Here is a 19,456-nt window from a genome sequence, read left to right as displayed (position 1 = left end):
ACACTAACAAAAGGCCTTGCTGTAGATTAAGGAATAGTACCAGAATGATCACAAAAAATGTCACTTAACCATTCATATCATTCTCAATGGGTCACATATTCCGAGTTTTGTTTCATTTTACAGGGGGATTAAAGAGAAGGTGATGCAAATCATATGCTGCATCTACAACAGCGCAGTGAACACAGTAAGGAATAGTTTACTAGTCAGAGGAAGCCACTAGGAAACTCTATAGAACTCTGATCAGACCGCACCTCAAGTACAGTGTCCAGTTCTGGTCACGGACACAAGGGAGACATTCAAACGCTGGAGGCAGTGCCGAGAAGAGTCACAAGCTGATCCCTAATGTCAGAGGTCTGAGTTATGAGGAAAGACTGGAAAAACTTGGGCTTTTTCAGCCTTGAAAGCAGGCATCCAAGAGGGAATCTTAGAGAAGTAAACAATTTGGAAAATTAGTCTAAACTAAATTTAGAGAGTAGGAGAAGGAGACACGGGTTCAAACGAATAAAAAATATTCTTTACCAAAGAGTAATTAATATGTGGAACGGAATCCTGAATAGAACAGTGGAGGAAAAAACTCTGGTATTACTTAAAAATACTTGCATTTATATAGCGCCTTTCATGACCTCAGGATGTCCCAAAGCACTTTACAGCCAATGAAGTACTTTTGAAGTGTACTCACTATTGTAATGTAGGGAAACGCAGCAGCTAATTTGGACACAGCAAGGTCCCACAAACAGCAATTAGATAACGATCAGATAATCTGTTTTAGAGATGTTAGTTGAGGGATAAATATTGGCCAGGACATCGGGGAGAACTCAAAAAGCAATGAATGCTGCAATGGAGGGGGTAGGTGGGGGTGAAACTGTAGGGCCTTTTGGGATGGATGAACTAAGATGGACCAGATGGCCCCTCTCATCTGTGTTTCTCTTGTGAATAGATAGCCAGGACACAATCAAAGGGTTCAGAATAAATCATTCAAACAGGAAGCTTGAGGGGATTTGTAATTTTTAAGTAGTGTAAGAGAAGGGCGAAGATTCAGAGTGTAAAGTATGAAAAAGGTAGAAGTTAAAAAGAGACAAATCAAATAACGATAGTTGGGTAACAACAAGGCCCACCCCGTTGGCGGCCATGCCGTCAGCTGCCTAGGCCCTAAGGAATTCCCTCTCTAAACCTCTCCACCTCTCTTCTCCTTTGAGACGCTCCTTAAAACCTACTTCTTTGACCAAGCTTTTGGTCACCTGTCCTAATGTCTCCTTATGTGGCTCGGTGTCAATTTCTGTCTGATAATGTTCCAGTGAAGGACCTTGGGATGTTTCACTACGTTAAAGGCACTATATAAATGCAAGTTGTTGCTGCTGTTTCGTATTAAAAGCCTACAAATTGTAGGAGTTCAGAAAGTCTAAGCGCTAAAAAGAGTGAAAGAATGAGACAGAGGGAATAGATGGGGAAAAGGAAATGAGTGAAGTATTTGGCAACCACATCAGGCACTGGCCAGCCTAAAATGACTTTACAGCATCTATTGGTGGTTTTACATCTAAGGAGTGCAAACACAATTCTCCCCTACTGACTGTATTCCATGGCATAAGCAACTCAGCTTTCGAGGACCAATCATCAAGAATGTGGGTCCAATGTGGGTTAAGGCTGCGCGATCAAGTAAATGTGAGGAGTTGGTCTCTGTACTACACAGTGGAATTCATGTGCCTACAGAGAGCAGCTCCTAATGCTGAATGTGAAATGGAGAGTGCAGCACACAGCAGTCACTCTTCCCAAACAGGAATGGACAGGCTGGTAATGTAAAAGCACTTTACAAGAGGGGCAGTGGTACTACCACACGCTTTAAATACCGATATACACAAATCAGGGAAATATTGAATCAGCTCATGCTCTCAGCATTGCCTTGGTTCGATTGACATCAATGAGGGTAGTGTCTGCAAGGTACACAATTGCATTATAGTGCATCATATGGTAAATGGAAGGGTGCAACCAGGCCACGAGACACTTAATATGAGTAACATCACAGGAGGTCCACTAATTTATGCTGTGCAGAGTGCTAAATAGATATACATGTAATCTATATATCGCTCATTGTGTAGCACTGTCACCTGAGTCCTACTCCAGGACTTAAACACATTAGAGCAGTTAGGGAGCACTGTATTGTTGGAGGTGCTACCTTTTAGGTAGGACATTAAAATGAGACCCTGTCAGCATGTTCAGGTTACATAGGATTTACGGCACAGAAACAGGTCATTCGGCCCAACTGGTTTATGGTGTTTATGATCCACGCAAGCTTCCTCCCACCCTACTTCATCTAACCGTATCAGCATATATAAATACTGTGGCTACAAGAGCAGGTCAGGGGCTGGGTATTCTGCAGCGAGTGACTCACCTCCTGACTCCCCAAAGCCGTTCCACCATCTACAAGGCACAGGTCAGGAGTGTGATGGAATATTCTCCACTTGCCTGCATGAGTGCAGCTCCAACAACACTCAAGAAGCTTGACACCATCCAGGAAAAAGCAGCCCGCTTGATTGGCACCCCATCCAACACCCTAAACATTCACTCCCTTCACCACCGGTGCACTGTGGCTGCAGTGTGTACCATCCACAGGATGCACTGCAGCAACTCGCCAAGGCTTCTTCGACAGCACCTCCCAAACCCGCGATCTCTACCACCTGGAAGGACAAGGGCAGCGGGCACATGGAAACAACACCACCTGCACATTCCCCTCCAAGTCACACACCACCCCGACTTGGAAACATATCATTGGGTCAAAATCCTGGAACTCCCTACCCAACAGCGCTGTGGGAGTACACGGACTGCAGTGGTTCAAGGCGGCGGCTCATCACCACCTTCGAGGGCAATTAGAGATGGGCAATAAATGTTGGCCTTGCCAGCGACGCCCTCGTCCCATGAACAAATAAAAAAATATCCTTTTATTCCTTTCTCCCTCATGTACTTACCTAGCTGCCCCTTAAATGCATCTATGCTATTCACCTCAACTACAAGATATACAAGATCCTATGGCACTAGTTGAAGAGGAGCAGAGGGATTTTACCCGTGTCCTGACCAACATTTATCCCTCAACCATCACCACCAAAAAACAGATTATTTGGTCATTTGTCTCAGTGCTGTTTGTGATACCTTGCTGTGTGGAAATCAGCTGCCTACATAATAAATGACTACAATACAAAGTGATCCATTGGCTGTAAAAGTGCTTTGGGATGCCCTGAGGATGTGGAATGCAAGTCTGTTGGTTATTTTGTACTGGGTTACTCACTGACATTTTTTAAGTTACTTTCTCCTCTCAGTTACTATCTGCAGCAGAGGGGGAAAAGCAGACGGCCAGGTTTCAGGTAATGGTATTCCGTAACTGGCTGTCTGGAGATGCCAGAGTGGTGACTCTCACTCCACCTTCCCACACAGAAATACCACGTCTCTACTCGGCAACTTTCATCAATCGCCAGGCCAACACGCCATGTGGGAAAATCACAGGTGCAGCAAACACTAGCGGTGCTTTGGTTTACATACACTCCACTCCACAGGGCTGTCTTCCATTTATCACAGCTCTTAATGTACTAATGCATAGTTTATGACTCCCTTAATAACAGTTTTTTTTTAAAAAAGCCTCTTCTACTAACTTGTCTCTCCTTGTAATGCACATTTCTTATGGTTCCCAAAGGCAATATTATCAAGGGTAGCTATTGTATTGGAGTTATTTTAAACAAAAATAATTCAAGCTTTTGGCAAGAAAGTAAAGCAATGTACTTTAAGAGTCAAAGTCTTCAAGATGTCCGTTGAGTAATAAAAGTTGAACGTACATGTGTTACTGTCTCCACTTTCTAAATTTCAGAGCCAGATAGCGAAAACAGCCAAAACATCTGCAACCTGGCTAAATAATTCTAAACATAAGCTGCCTCGTTTGTACAAAACCTACTTCAGCAGGTTGGTTACATTTGTTACAAAGATCTGATTCAAGTTAGAGCAGACAAGTCAAAGATACAAGGTGTCAACCTTGAGGGGAACAAGTGCTGCTATATCAAAGGGTTTGGTTTTAAACGCTTAAGTTTTAAATTTTGTGAATGTTGACGTTTAGGGCTTTCATTGACCACTGTTTTGTTTTATTCGTTCATGGGATGTGGGCGTCGCTGGTGAGGCCGGCATTTATTGCCCATCCCTAATTGCTCGAGAAGGTGGTGGTGAGCCGCCTTCTTGAACTGCTGCAGTCCGTGTGGTGAAGGTTCTCCTACAGTACTGTTAGGTAGAGAGTTCCAGGATTTTGACCCAGTGACGATGAAGGAACGACTGTGACTGTACAAGGCTTCAAATCAGAGTACAATTAAAAAAAAATTAAAACTGTGATTAAAAAAATGCTTATTGGAACTCTGAAAAATATTAACTGTGCATCAATTGTAAGCATGGCCCCACGGCTCCCGACTTCATGGTGTAGCATTTGAGATTGGCCCAAGGCAAAATAATTGTCTGGATTGTTGGCCTCAACAAAAAGTAACAGGATCATAACATTAGTTACATGGTTGTGTGTTAATATTGATGCATTCTTAGTTTTCAATCAGGTGTTACAGGGATTAGGCGTGTTAGCATCTGTAGTGGTAACGTTTCTAAGCTATGTCCTATGTCTAAAGGACTCCAATGCACAATTAAAAAGGGAGTTGGGCTGCTAAGGGTCCCCGGACCATATTATGAGTACCACTGTTATAGTTTCAGCAGTGGCTTACTTAAGTCTTTAATCTTCACAACAGATGGAACTCAATATGAAAAATGATTGCATTAAGTGCACAAAGTTCCCCTGTACAAATGAGTTGTACTGTGGAGTGCCTAGATATGCAATCTGCCTCAGCAGGCAGATGTTCCTCTGCTTGATGACTCATCCGAAAAAAATTATGTTCAGATGCAGTAGTTTAAGAACAGGGAAAGGTCATTAGGGCCATAAAGTCAGTCTCTTTTTCCCACCTGCCATCTCACCACATCCCTAAATCTAATCTCTCACCAGATACACATTCAATTGTTTCTTGAAACTATTTGTGCTGCTACTTCAATGGCCTTCTCTAGTAACTTGATCAAATATAATCGCTGTTCCTTCATCGTTACTGGTTCAAAATCCTGGAAATCCCTACTTAACACCATCCTGGGACCACCATCATCGCGAGGTCTGCAACAGGCAGCAACCCACCACCACTGTCTCAGCCGAGCCAGGAATGGGCAATAAATATGGACACACCAGCATCGCTCACTGTGTTCCTAACTGAATCACTAATGAGGCCATAATATGCCGTTCCTAATCGATTCTATACACAGTCTACTTAATATTGCAACTTATTTTTGTTGTGGTTCCCTTACTTCAATTACCAGCTCAAGCGAGAGCTGAAAGGGTTAAGCACAAAGGAATGACTTGCGGACAGTCCAATTTTCTGAATCAAACTTAAATCACAATGCCGCACTGGTGGGAACTATTACTTTCCTCCCATTGTGGAAGAAGATGCATTGCGTGACATAGCGCTGCAGGAGAAAGGTGCTCAAAGGGCGTATGACCAATAACTCGCGCTTTCGGTCAACGCTGGATTGGGTTGAAAACCTGAAGAGCAGATTCTCTCAATTGAAACCTGATGCTCTAAGGCTGAGGATTATGGAAGACATACGGTTTACCTAAACCGTAACCAGATTGGAAGCGGTGCCAAATACAACTTCACACAAATCTAATAGATATTGTGGTGCCGGCATACTTAGCACAAACGGGACATTACTCAGAACCTGTGCCTCAAAAAGACGCCCTTCAGAATAATTGATGAAGAAAAGCCTCTTCTGTTTAAAACAGATGATTTTACAATTCAAATACAACTCGTACTACAAAAAAAAAGTGCGTTTTTGCATATCTATGTAGAATAAAAATAATGCAGCTTTTCTGAACGGAGTTCACAATTTGTGCGACGTACATAAATGTGTGTAAAAAGCTGAACCAGATGAAGAGTTTTCACCCCGTTATGCCCCCACCCTTTTCCAGGCCTAGTTTATATTTACGGTAGTTTGTTTTCATAGAATAATAGAAAGGTTACAGCACGGAAGGAGGCCATTCGGCCCATCGAGTCTGTGCAAGAGCAATCCAGCTAGTCCCACACCCCCGCCCTATCCCCGTAGCTCTCCAAATTATTTCCCTTCAAGTATTTATCCAGTTTCCTTTTGAAAGCCATGATTGAATCTGCCTCCACCACTCCCTCGGGCAGTGCATTCCAGGTCCTAATCACTCGCTGTGTAAAAAAAGTATTTCCTCATGTCACCTTTGGTTCTTTAGCCAATCACCTTAAATCTGTGTCCTCTGGTTCTTGAACCTTCGTCAATGGGAACAGTTTCTCTCTAACTACTCTGTCTAGACCTTTCATGATTTTGAATACCTCCATCAAATCTCCTCTCAACCTTCTCTGCTCTAAAGGAAAACAACCCCAGTCCCTCATCCCATTAATTTCAGATTCCAGCCGCTCAGTTTTTCTTTTTATCACTACCCATGTGTGTTAATTCTCCCTCCCCATTATCCAACTCCAAATCACTGGCTCCCAACTAAGATTATGCTACTGCTCGACATCCTAAATTTCAAGGTAGCCCCACCTTTTATGTGCTCTTCAGCTAAAGGACCCTGACATTGGTGGCCAGTCCTCACTCCTACAGAACAGCAGTTTCTTGACTGCAATTGGAGCAGTCTTGAAGCAGCAAGGTGACGAATTACCTCTGTACAACCACACTTGCCTGCCAAATCAAGAAGTTTTGCTGCGTAGGAATGAATGGAGCAGTTACTGACAGTTACCCTACAAAACAGCAAAGCACCACTGAAAAGAGAGAGGGAGGCGGCTTGAATTGATAAGATTGTGGCCTTGGTGTAAATTAATTATTTGCTGCTCTATTAATTTTTAAGTTGCAATATTTAACCTGCAAGGAACTGGTGGAATATTGTTTACACTGTTAACTCACCGCCCTCTTTTGCTGCTCCACTGGGTTGTGGAAAGGGTGGATTCTCTGATTTTAAGATTCTCATCCTTGTCTTCATAACACTCCATGCCCTCACCCCGCCCCATCTCTGTAATCTCCTCCAACCCTTCCAGATCTCTGCGTACCTTCAATTTTGGCCTCTTGCGTGCCACTGATTTTAATCGCTCCACCGTTGGCGGTCGTACCTTTAGCTGCCCAGGCCCTGAGATCTGGAATTCCCTCCCTAAACCTTGCTCTCCTCCTTTAAGACGCTCCTTAAAACCGACCTCTCCTGTCCCAATATCTCCTTATGTTGTATGGTGTCAAATTTTGTCTGAGAATGCTCCTGTGAAGCGCCTTGGGACCTTTTACTACGTTAGAGGTGCTGTATAAATGTAAGTTGTTGAGAATTCGGACAAAGCTTCAGCTGCCCTCTACTTCACAGCGAAAGACAGTCATGGAATAGGACTCATCTACCAAATGTAGAAGGGTTAAATAGCTATTTGCATTTGATGGACCTTTTCGTGATTAGGTCCCTCAAGATTGTTTTAGTGCTCTCAGCTGTGCACTGCTGGTTGTGTGAGTGCAGTGGTGTACTGCGCACGGCATGTTACATTCTCAAGGGAAAGGTTAGCTCGATTTGATAGCTGTAATAAAATTGTAAATTGCATGCATAAAGAATACATTTATAATGTCACTACAATTAGCAAAGTGAGGAAATCCACCCCACTCCCTCACGCACAGCACTGATATTCGTTGTTGGAGAATGAGGTCTACTTTACTTTTTAGAATGCAAGACATCTGGTGATCAATTATACATTGAAAAAAGTTGTAATCTTAAAACAAAAAGGTTAAAAAAAAATCAGGAACTTAATGAAAAGAATGAAAAAGTGAAACCAAAGGCTAAAATCACCAGAAAGCAAAACAATTCCGACAACAGATAAAAGGCAGCATAATTTCATTTTTAAAATTCATCAGTTTTCCAGTCAGCTAGCCAGCAAATGAAAGCAGCGATCACAGGGGACCAGATTCTGTAGCACTTAGCATTATCAGTTGTTTCTAGTGGTTAGTCAGCTAATCCTGCTGCTACTGTGATCGGGCACCACAATGGAAGGAATAGCCAGATCGTGCAAAACATAATGAGTCACTTACAGCATGGATCCGAGATGTTTTGGGTGGGGGGTGGGGGGGAAGGAGATAACTTCAACAGAAAACAAAGGACACCATGGCCATTTAGAAGATTGTGAGTACAACAGATCACACAGGCTCCATTTTTAAGAGGTACACTAACTATACTATACTGTGTTACTTAGACGGACTATACCCTTCATTTGAAATACACTGCATCGTGGAGCTGTAGAACACGGGCTCACATTTGAGATTCCCCACACAGCTGCCCATTTAATTTTTAATTTGCGCTCTTGTTTTCAAATGAAGACTTCAGGATAAAACCGCTGTACGACCATGTAATAGAGGACTCCTTCAGTGAAACGAAGACGACACACGTACTGAAAAAAACAGCAAGTGAATAAAGGAAGAGGTTGGCTGTTTTATGCACCCTTGTTATATGGAAACAACGAGCCCCCTGAAAAGAACAGGGGCACAAGGTGTAGCTTGTTCACTGATTTGGGAGTATTATTCCAACAAGGAAAGAAAATTGAGCAGCTCAATATTCTCTGGAATGGACATAAGACTTGTATTTATATAGTGTGCTACTGCATTGAAACACGTCAAAACATTTCACACAATAAATGTGTGAATGTTTGCAATGTAGTGACTAGGGCAAAGATGGCATTCTCCATCAGCAATATCTCACACATTGCTACTAGATGAATGACATTTAACTTGTTTTTTGATGGAGCTAATTGAGGGAGGAATGTAGGCTAGGATGACCTGGAGAAATTCACACTCGTGGGATCTTTAATATCCACCTGAACCAGAAGTCTTCTATGAACATATAAATAGTAAAAGGGTAGTCAAAGGAAGGATGAGACCAAGTAGGGACGAAAAAGGAGATCTTGTGAAGGCAGAGGACATGGCTGAGGGACTAAATGAATACTTCGCATCCGTCTTGGAGGATGCTGCCATTATAGCAGTAAAGGAGGAGGTAGTTGGGATTTTGGATAGGAAACAAATAAAGAGAACATACTTAAAAGATTGGCAGTACTCAAAAGTAGAAAAGTCACCTGATCCTAGCTTACTAAGGGAAGGAAGGGTGGAAATTGCGGAGGGTCTGGCCACAATCTTCCAATCCTTCTTAGATATGGGGATAGTATCGGAGGACTGGAGGATTGCAAATGTTACACCCCTGTTCAAAAATGGGGAGGGAGACAAACTCAGCAATTACAGACCAGTCAGCCTAATGTCGGTGGTGGGGAAACTTTTAGAGACAATAATCCGGGACAAAATTAATTGGCACTTGGAAAAGAATGGGCTAATAAATGAAAGTAAGCACTGATTTGTCAAAGGAAAATCGTGTTTGACTAACTTGATTGAGTTCTTTGATGAAGTAACGGAGAAGGTTGATGAGGGTAGTGCGGTTGATGTGTACATTGACTTTGAAAAGGCATTTGATAAAGTGCCATATAATAGACTTGCTAGCAAAATTAAAGCCCCTGGGATTAAAGTGGCAGCGCGAATAAAAAAAACTGGCTAGGGGACAGAAAACAGAGAGTAGTGAACAGTTGTTTTTCAGACTGGAGGGAAGTATACAGTGATGTTCCCCAGGGGCATTAGGACCACCGCTCTTCTTGATACATATTCATGACCTGGACTTAGGTACAGAGGGTATAATTTCAAAGCTTGCAGATGACATGAAACTAGGAAATGTAGCAAACAATGTGGAGGACAGTAACAGACTTCAGGAGGACAGAGACAGACTGGTGAAATGGACACATACATGGCAGATGAAATTTAACGCAGAGAAGTGTGAAATGATGCATTTTGGTATGAAGAATGAGGAGAGGCAATATAAACTAAATGGTACAATTTTGAAGGGAATGCAGGAACAGAGAGACCTAGGGGCGTATGTACACAAGTCTTTGAAGGTGGCAGGACAGGTTGAGAAAGCTGTTAAAAAGGCAAAACAGATCCTTGGCTTTATAAATAGAGGCATAGAGTACAAAAACAAGGAAGTTATGCTAAACCTTTGTAAAACACTGGTTAGGCCTCAGCTGGAGTGTTGTGTTCAATTCTGGGCACCACACTTTAGGAAGGATGTCAAGGCCTTAGAGAGGGTGCAGGGGAGATTTACTAGAATGGTACCAGGGATGAGGGACTTCAGTTATGTGGAGTATCTGGAGAAACTGGGGTTGTTCTCCTTAGAACAGAGAAAGTTAAGGGGAGATTTGATAGAGGTGTTCAAAATCATGAACAGTTTTGATAGAGTAAATAAGGAGAAACTGTTTCCAGTGGCAGAAGGGTCAGTAACCAGAGGACACAGATTCAAGGTGATCGGCAAAAGAGCCAGAGGACACACGAGGAAACATTTTGTTTTAAAGTCAGTGAGTTGTAATGATCTGGAATGCACTGCCTGAAAGGGTAATGGAAGCAGATTTAATAGTAACTTTCAAAAGGGAAAAAAATTTACAGGGCGATGGGGAAAGAGCAAGGGAGTGGGACTAATTGGATATCTCTTTCAAAGAGCCGGCACAGTCGTGATGGGCCGAATGGCCTCTTCCTGTGCTGTACCTACTATATGATACGACACTATGAACTACTTAAATAAGCAGATTAGGCCTCGGTTTAGTGTCTCATCCACAGAGTGACACCTTCAACAATGCTGTAGTACTCCTTCAGAACTGCCAGTCTAGGCCATGTGCTTAAATGCTGGTCTGGAACCTTTTCTTCTGAAATGAAAATGCCACCAACAGAGGCAAGCGGACATGCTGAAGTATGATAGGGATTTTCTACAAACCTCCACATACCAGTTAACTTTTAACCACTCAAAACATTAGATGTGACCTGGTTTGAGCAGAGTTATATTTATTTCACACTTTTTCATTAAACCTCTTCGAATTTGTACAGCGAGTACCTGGATACTACAACTTACTTCACTGCTTATTAGACAACAGATTGCACCAGAGAGTGTGTGGTTTTGTTGGCTTCACTGCACAAACTTACTTACACGATTCAGTGGTGATGCATAAATACAGCTGCACTACAGGACATAGGTTTTTGCCAAATGTTCGCAAACTCTGGGCTGAGCTTCTGACCTAATATCCTCTCCGTCAGAGTGACTGGTGACTTCCACCTCCAATATCACCCGTCTCCGCCTCTCTCTCAGCCCATCTGCTCCTGAAACCCTCATCCCTGCTTTTGTTACCTCCAGACTCAACTAATGCAATACTCTCCTGGCTGGCTGCCCATCTTCCTCCCTTCATAAACTTGAGCTCATCCAAAACTCTGCTGCATGTATCCTAACTTGCACCAAGTCCTGCTTACCCATCACCCCTGTGCTCGCTGACCTACACTGGCTCCTACAATTCTGCATTCCTCCAACTCTGGCCTCTTGCGCAACACCCACGCCCACTGGCCCGCCATTGGCAGCTGTGTCTTTAGCCATCTAGACCCCAGGCTCTGGAATTTGCTTACTAAACTTCTCCGTCTCGTCACTCTCCTTCTTTAAGACCTACCTTTTTGACCAAGCTTTTAGTCATCCATCCTAATAGTTCTTTCTTTAAATCTGTGTCAATTTTTGTCTGCTTACTCTCCTGTGAAGCACCTTGGGGGATGTTTTCCTACGGCTGTGTAAATGGAAGTTGTTGTTGTTGTGGAGGTTCCTTAGTGATCTGCTTTCAAAGTTCGCTTCACATCAGTTGTGATGTTACCTTGGCCATTGTAAAACAAGCACAGTGAGCTACCTCCTCCACGGGAGAGGATTAAGGAGAAAACTGGCAAAAAGAAGTCTTCACTATAATTTTTTTTAAGAAGTAGCTATTGTTGTGTTACAACTTTTCAGTGCCAGCAATTAAGTAAATAGTAATTTAATTTTTCTAAATAATGGGCTATTAATATTCCATTAAAAAAATATTAAACTATTCAAAACTACAGTCTGAGATCTCCCTTTGTCCTTTTGGTGAACTTTTCTTAGTTGTGTAAGTCCTCCCGAGGTAGAACGATAAAGAGTTTGCTCCCAGATAACAGTATAAGAGATGAGGTCATTTTACAGCCGAAGTTTGCAGCATTACAGCAGGATTCTGCGATGGGAACGCAGGTCTCAGCTCACCAACGTAAGCACCTTCAATGACAGTAATGAGACAGGAAACAAAAGCCTGTGAAAAATAATATTTCCACTGGACAGAGATGATACAGTTCATTCAATACCATGGTTTTGTCTCCATGAATACCATCAAGGCTTTCATTCCGCATTTGAAAAAACAATAATAATTTGAAACCTTGGAGGATTACGATAGCATTTTGCACTATTTCAAAGGCTAGCTTAAGGTTTTCAAGATTTACTCTGGGGCTGGTGGGAAGGAAGTTGGGGTTTGGTGCTTGGTGGTGGGGGGAGTGACTGGTTTCATAAAAGGGATATGCTGTTGTGGACACTGCAAAATTTCTAAGTAGTATTTTGTTTTACAGAATCCAGTGTGCACTTAAATATAAAAATCACTAGGCGAGGTGAAAAAGAATATGGAGTGCTAAATAGAGTACAATTAGCAGTGATCACATTCCCTCACAACAAACAGATGTGAAGTGAGCAATGGTTAGAAAAATTCTCCCACACAAGAAGAGGGGCGGAGTGTTGGATGCCATTCAAAATAAAACAGAACAAACGATTGTGTGGATTAAAAGCTTTATTCAGAGCCGGGGTCTGAATACTGACATCTGTGGTATAAAGAAAGCAATATGTAAGCCACACACACACACACACACACACACACACACACACACACACAAAATGAGAAAATCAATAAACATATATATATATATGTCTATTTTTACACACGCTCATCCAAATTGAGTGAACTCCTAATCTCAACTATGCTTTCCAAATTCAGGCTTTCAAAATGCCACGTACAGACTACTTTCCACTTATTTCATTTTTTAAAATTCTTTTCACTCTACTCTTGCCCACATTGAAGAAGAAGGGTAGAGTAAGAAGAGTCAGAGAGAAGAAAAAAAGATAGAGGTAGCAAGTAGAAACACAAGGAGGGAGGAGGGAAAAAAATTGGAAAGGCAAGTTATTCCAAGATCTTTCTGTGCATTACCTAGAATTTGTCTCAAACGATGAATTGAGAGGCATGGTGAAAATCACATGCTCTTCCTCTCAACCATGCAAAGGGAGACATTGGGATACCTAAAGAAATGTAATTACTAGAGAAATAGCTGGGGTCAAAACAAGTAACACCCTCAATTTGTTGAATACAAAGAGCGATGGAATACTGCAAAGATTGGCTTCCAAAAGTTGAAAATATAAAACTACCAAGCTAGCAAGAGTGTTTTTTTTAAAAATGGGCATCAAGACTATTGCATAAATTTGCTCATATTCATGCGATCACAGCTATTTGGGGAAGAAAAGGAAAAGGGAGAGAAGATAGATTTTAAAAGGATCCGTCTTTGCTAATGTTAGATCATCTACCGTAGGTTTGGCCTTCCTCATTGTTCAAACAAAGCCAAACTTCCATATCCATAGGAGGGAGAACACTTGGAGGAACTGCCCCTTTAAGGAACACCTGTCCAGAGTGGTCAGGTGATCGTCCCCCTAAATGTTCTAAGCTGTATCCACAGATCTTTGCAGCAACACTGAAATCCTAAAGAACATTAAGAGTAGAAACAATATGATACTAGGTCGGAAAGAGAAAGGAGGGAGTTTTATGTATAGCGATCGAACTTCTCACAAAGAATGAGGAAGGCCATATCCAAAATAGATTATCCAAAATGCTTCCTGCTTTGTCCATCCTCCATGTGAAGTAGTAATGGAATTGACAATGGGATTCTCAACAATTTCCACCTTTACCTAACCCTTACTTGTCCTGCAAGATAGCAACGCTTAGTAAACACAGGCGACTTCCAGGTGACCTCAACAGGAATCCTGTGCACACTGGCCCAAGAAGTGGCCAATACACTAGTAGAATGAACTCTAATTTTCATTGATGGGTCACACCCTGCTAGGGAGTAACAGATTTTCTGATTAGTAATCAGGTTAATCTAAAAATCTGGTCGCAACAGAAATAGCCTGGATGAATGAAAATCATTTGTCACAATCCAGATGTCACAGTTCGTTACAGATGCAGAACAAGAAAAAAAGTTACTTAGTGCTGGGTGCTTCGGAGCCACAGCCTGAAAGGGATGCAGCTTCACCTCAGCAGCAGAATAGAACATTGTGCATTAAGTGGCACGAACATACGAATTAAGAGCAGGAGTAGGCCATTCGGCCCCTTGAGCCTGCTCTGCCATTTGATAAGATCATGGCTGATCTGATTGTGACCTGAACCCTACTTTCCAGTCTATCTACTATAACCTTTGACTCCCTTGTTAATCAGGAATCTATCTAACTCAGCCTTAAAAATATTCAATGACCCTCTCTCCACCGCTCTCTGGGGAAGGGAGTTCCACAGACTCACGACCCTCAGAGAAAAAATTTCTCCTCATCTCCGTCTTAAATGGGAGACCCCTTATTTTTAAACTGTGACCCCTAGTTCTAGTCTCTCCCACAAGATCATGATCAAAGTGGTATAACACTCCTGTTCTTATAAATATTACCATAACAACAACTTGCATTTATATAGTGCCTTTAACGTAGTAAAAATATTCCAAAGCGCTTCACAGGAGCGTAAATCAGACAATATCTGGCACCGAGCCACATAAGGAGATATTAGGACAGATGACCAAAAGCTTGGTCAAAGAGGGAAGTTTTAAAGGAGCATCAAAAATAACACTGCCGGTAATCCACTTGTGTATAAAAGGTTAATGTTCTGTGCCCATCAACTAAACAACATCCATTCAAAGAAAAGAATGAGAGACGTGGTTAAATCTTCAGCACTCTGATTTCTTGAGCAAAGTGGCACTCAAATGTCAGGCAAAAAAAAAATTAAAAATTGGACAAGTTATTAAGAACTGTTCTATTTGTATTTTAAACCAGTCAGGATCCCATCAACAAATCCAATTCACCATTTTGAGTGAAAGAAACAATCTCAAGAACCTGTTAAAAAGAATCGATTAGCTTGCTTAGAAACAAATTTAAAGTTCCACATTGAAACAACCTGAAGAATAAAGTGATGAAAAATTGATTTTCATCAACTGAATCCAGGGTTGTTTCCTATGCCAGGTAAGGAGAGAGAGAAGAAAATGTTGAGTGAAGCTCAGAGTCCCTAATCCAGCAGGATCAGAAGATAGAATAAAATTGTTAGTAAGTCACAGATCAACAGATCAAAGCTGTGGTCATGGAACCAATGGATAAAGTATTTGGATTCAATGTTCTTTGCCTTCAACGTGGGGCCTTTACTAGAAACCAGGAGTATCATCACAGTAGCAATCTTAGTTATTCAAAAGTAGGTCATGAGCTGGAAGTTCTGGGCTGGGCTTGATGTAACTGTTCACTGGAGTTTAACAAGGTCCATTCCTGTATGGCATCTGAAATGTGGTCAATCAGTTCTATTTCTGGACAGTGCTGTATGTTGTATGATCAAACAAATTACCAGAATAATACCTGGGTTTAAAGGATTAAATTAGGAGGACAGGTTCTTCAGCCAGAAGTGCCGAGTGGATGATCCATCTCGGCCTCCTCCCGATATCACCACCATCACGGAAGCCAGTCTTTGGCCAATTCGATTCACTCCACGTGATATCAAGAAACGGCTGAGTGCACTGGATACAGCAAAGGCTATGGGCCCCGACAACATCCCAGCTGTAGTGCTGAAGACTTGTGCTCCAGAACTAGCTGCGCCTCTAGCCAAGCTGTTCCAGTACAGCTACAACACTGGCATCAACCCAACAATGTGGAAAATTGCCCAGGTATGTCCTGTCCACAAAAAGCAGGACAAATCCAATCCGGCCAATTACTGCCCCATCAGTCTACTCTCAATCATCAGCAAAGTGATGGAAGGTGTCGTCGACAGTGCTATCAAGCGGCACTTACTCACCAATAACCTGCTCACCGATACTCAGTTTGGGTTCCGCCAGGACCACTCGGCTCCAGACCTCATTACAGCCTTGGTCCAAACATGGACAAAAGAGCTGAATTCCAGAGGTGAGGTGAGAGTGACTGCCCTTGACATCAAGGCAGCATTTGACCGAGTGTGGCACCAAGGAGCCCTAGTAAAATTGAAGTCAATGGGAATCAGGGGGAAAACTCTCCAGGAGACATACCTGGCATAAAGGAAGATGGTAGTGGTTAGAGTCATAGAGTCATAGAGTTATACAGCACGGATAGAGGCCCTTCGGCCCATCGTGTCCGCGCCGGCCATCAGCCCTGTTGTTGGAGGCCAATCATCTCAGCCCCAGGACATTGCTGCAGGAGTTCCTAAGGGCAGTGTCCTAGGCCCAACCATCTTCAGCTGCTTCATCAATGACCTTCCCTCCATCATAAGGTCAGAAATGGGGATGTTCGCTGATGACTGCACAGTGTTCACTTCCATTCGCAACCCCTCAAATAATGAAGCAGTCCGAGCCCGCATGCAGCAAGACCTGGACAACATCCAGGCTTGGGCTCATAAGTGGCAAGTAACATTCGCGCCAGATAAGTGCCAGGCAATGACCATCTCCAACAAGAGAGAGTCTAACCACCTCCCCTTGACATTCAACGGCATTACCATCGCCGAATCCCCCACCATCAACATCCTGGGGGTCACCATTGACCAGAAACTTAACTGGACCAGCCATATAAATACTGTGGCTACGAGAGCAGGTCAGAGGCTGGGTATTCTGTGGCGAGTGACTCACCTCCTGACTCCACAAAGCCTTTCCACCATCGACAAGGCACAAGTCAGGAGTGTGATGGAATATTCTCCACTTGCTTGGATGAGTGCAGCTCCAACAACACTCAAGAAGCTCGACACCATCCAAGATAAAGCAGCCCGCTTGATTGGCACCCCATCCACCACCCTAAACATTCACTCCCTTCACCACCGGCGCACTGTGGCTGCAGTGTGTACCATCCACAGGATGCACTGCAGCAACTCGCCAAGGCTTCTTCGACAGCACCTCCCAAACCAGCGACCTCTACCACCTAGAAGGACAAGAGCAGCAGGCACATGGGAACAACACCACCTGCACGTTCCCCTCCAAGTCACACACCATCCTGACTTGGAAATATATCGCCGTTCCTTCATTGTCGCTGGGTCAAAATCCTGGAACTCCCTTCCTAACAGCACTGTGGGAGAACAGTCACCACATGGACTGCAGCGGTTCAAGAAGGTGGCTCACCACCACCTTCTCGAGGGCAATTAGGGATGGGCAATAAATGCTGGCCTCGCCAGCGACGCCCACATCCCGTGAACGAATTTAAAAAAAACTTGGCTTGTATTCCTCGAGTTTAGAAGGTTGAAGGGTGATCTAATTGAGGTGTTTAAAATGACAAAAATAAAATGACATCAATAGAGCAGATACAGAGAAACTACTTCTTCTGGTGGGGGAGTTCAGAACAATGGGGCACAACCTTAAAATTAGAGCCAGGCCATCTAGGTGTGAAATGAGGAAGCACTTTTTCCACACAATGGGTAGAGGAAATCTGGAACACTTCCTCCACAAAAAGGCTGTGGATGCTGAGTCAATTGAAATTTTCAAGACCGAGATCAATATATAGTTTTGTTAGTAGCCATGATGTGGAGATGCCGGTGATGGACTGGGGTGGACAAATGTAAGGAATCTTACAACACCAGGTTATAGTCCAACAATAAAATAAAATTGTTGGACTATAACCTGGTGTTGTAAGATTCCTTACATTTATAGTTTTGTTCGGTGAGAGTATAAAGAGTTATGGATCAAAGGTGGGTAAATGGAGTTGAGGTGCAGGTCAGCCATGATCCGAATGAATGGCAGAACAGACTCGAGGGGCTGAATGGCCTGCTCGTATATTGAGAATTGTTAGAGCTGGTGACAGTGGGAAGGCTGGTGCTGCCTGGTTTACTGACTGGTACTCTGCAGTAACCACTGAAAGTGGAATGCCCTTTCATCTCTGATACTTTCTTGGGACAGCAGAGTCTCCTCTGTTGAGCAACACATGAGAAGATTCAGCTGCACGGGCTGCCTAAATAGCACTGTGTAAGGTTCCCCAACTCCTCTTAGTGGTGAAATCAGGAACTGAATTAAAAATGGGTAACGACCTGTTCTTCCTGGAACAGGATTATAGGATGAATGTGGGAAGCAGAGTCTCTGTGGAGAACAAAAGGGGGGAAAAAAAACAAAAACAGGGCAGCCTTCACAAACTGCTTTGAAGTTTCTTCAAAAGTTTGTTTGAAGACTACAAAGGAAGTCTTTAAGGACCAATACAATAGACAGGGTCTAACTTTTACAGAACCGCCATCACATCTGACTACATTTAGGCTATTTAATCTTTTTATCTTTGACATATATAAAATAAAGAGTAATCTTCTACATTCTTGCAGATTCGTAATTCAATGGTATTTATATCATTTTGTATTCAAACATTTGTCCAAGGGTGCATTAAGGTGTTGTCATTCCAGTTTACCAATTCATTCTTTCTCTGGGCACCTTACTTAGAATTCACAAACTGCACTACTACAAATGTCTTTCTGAAACTGGATGCTTTGGTTTAAAGAACACATTTATATAGCAACTGATGATGTCCCTTAGAAATGTCCCAAAGTTCTTCACATACAATGAATGATATGAACTGCAGTAACTGTCTTGTAGGCAAACGGAGCAGGCATTTTACGCACAGCAAGATTCCACAAATAGCAATGAGATGAATGACTCGTTGATCAGTCTTGGGTGCTATAGGTTGAGTGAGGAATGCGAGCCAGGATATCAGCAGAACCCCACGCCTTTCTTTGAATATGGTTATGGGATTTTTGATGCCCACCAGAGCAGGCTGACAGGACTTCGGTCTGAAGAAAACACAGGTATGGGTGATAAAGGGATTTGTTGCTAGTATAAAAACTCTGAAACCTCTTGCATCTCTATCAGCTAGCATTCAAGTCCTAGAGATAACTACTTGTGCACACAACCTAAGGGGCATAAATATAAGACAGTCACTACTAAATCCAATAAGGAATTCAGGAGAAACTTCTTTACCTAGATAGTGGTTAGAATGTGGAACTTGCTACTACATGGAGTAGTTGAGGCAAATAGCATAGATGCATTTAAGGGGAAGCTAGATAAACACATGAGGGAGAAAGGAATAGAAGGATATGCTGATAGGGTGAGATGAAGAGGGGTGGAAGGAGCCTCGTTTAGAGCATAAACACCGGCACCGAACAGTTGGGCCGAATGGCCTATCTCTGTGCTGTAAATTCTATGTAATTTCAGAACAATGTACAGGAAATACAGCTCACTTCAACAAATATGCAAAAGGCTCTTT

The 19,456-nt window shown here is 42.7% G+C and overlaps 1 protein-coding gene across 1 annotated transcript in view; it reads right to left on the bottom strand.

The window, feature by feature from the left end:
• The window catches only part of uvrag (UV radiation resistance associated gene), a 260,049-nt gene that overhangs the window by 14,133 nt on the left and 226,460 nt on the right, over window positions 1-19,456 (bottom strand). The gene's annotated exons all lie outside the window — the stretch shown is intronic.

The sequence above is a fragment of the Heptranchias perlo genome, chromosome 6 (genome assembly GCF_035084215.1).
Source record: "Heptranchias perlo isolate sHepPer1 chromosome 6, sHepPer1.hap1, whole genome shotgun sequence".
Classification (NCBI taxonomy): domain Eukaryota; kingdom Metazoa; phylum Chordata; class Chondrichthyes; order Hexanchiformes; family Hexanchidae; genus Heptranchias; species Heptranchias perlo.
Note: the sequence above shows the minus strand (reverse complement) of the source record. Positions and strands in the feature narration are given on the sequence as shown.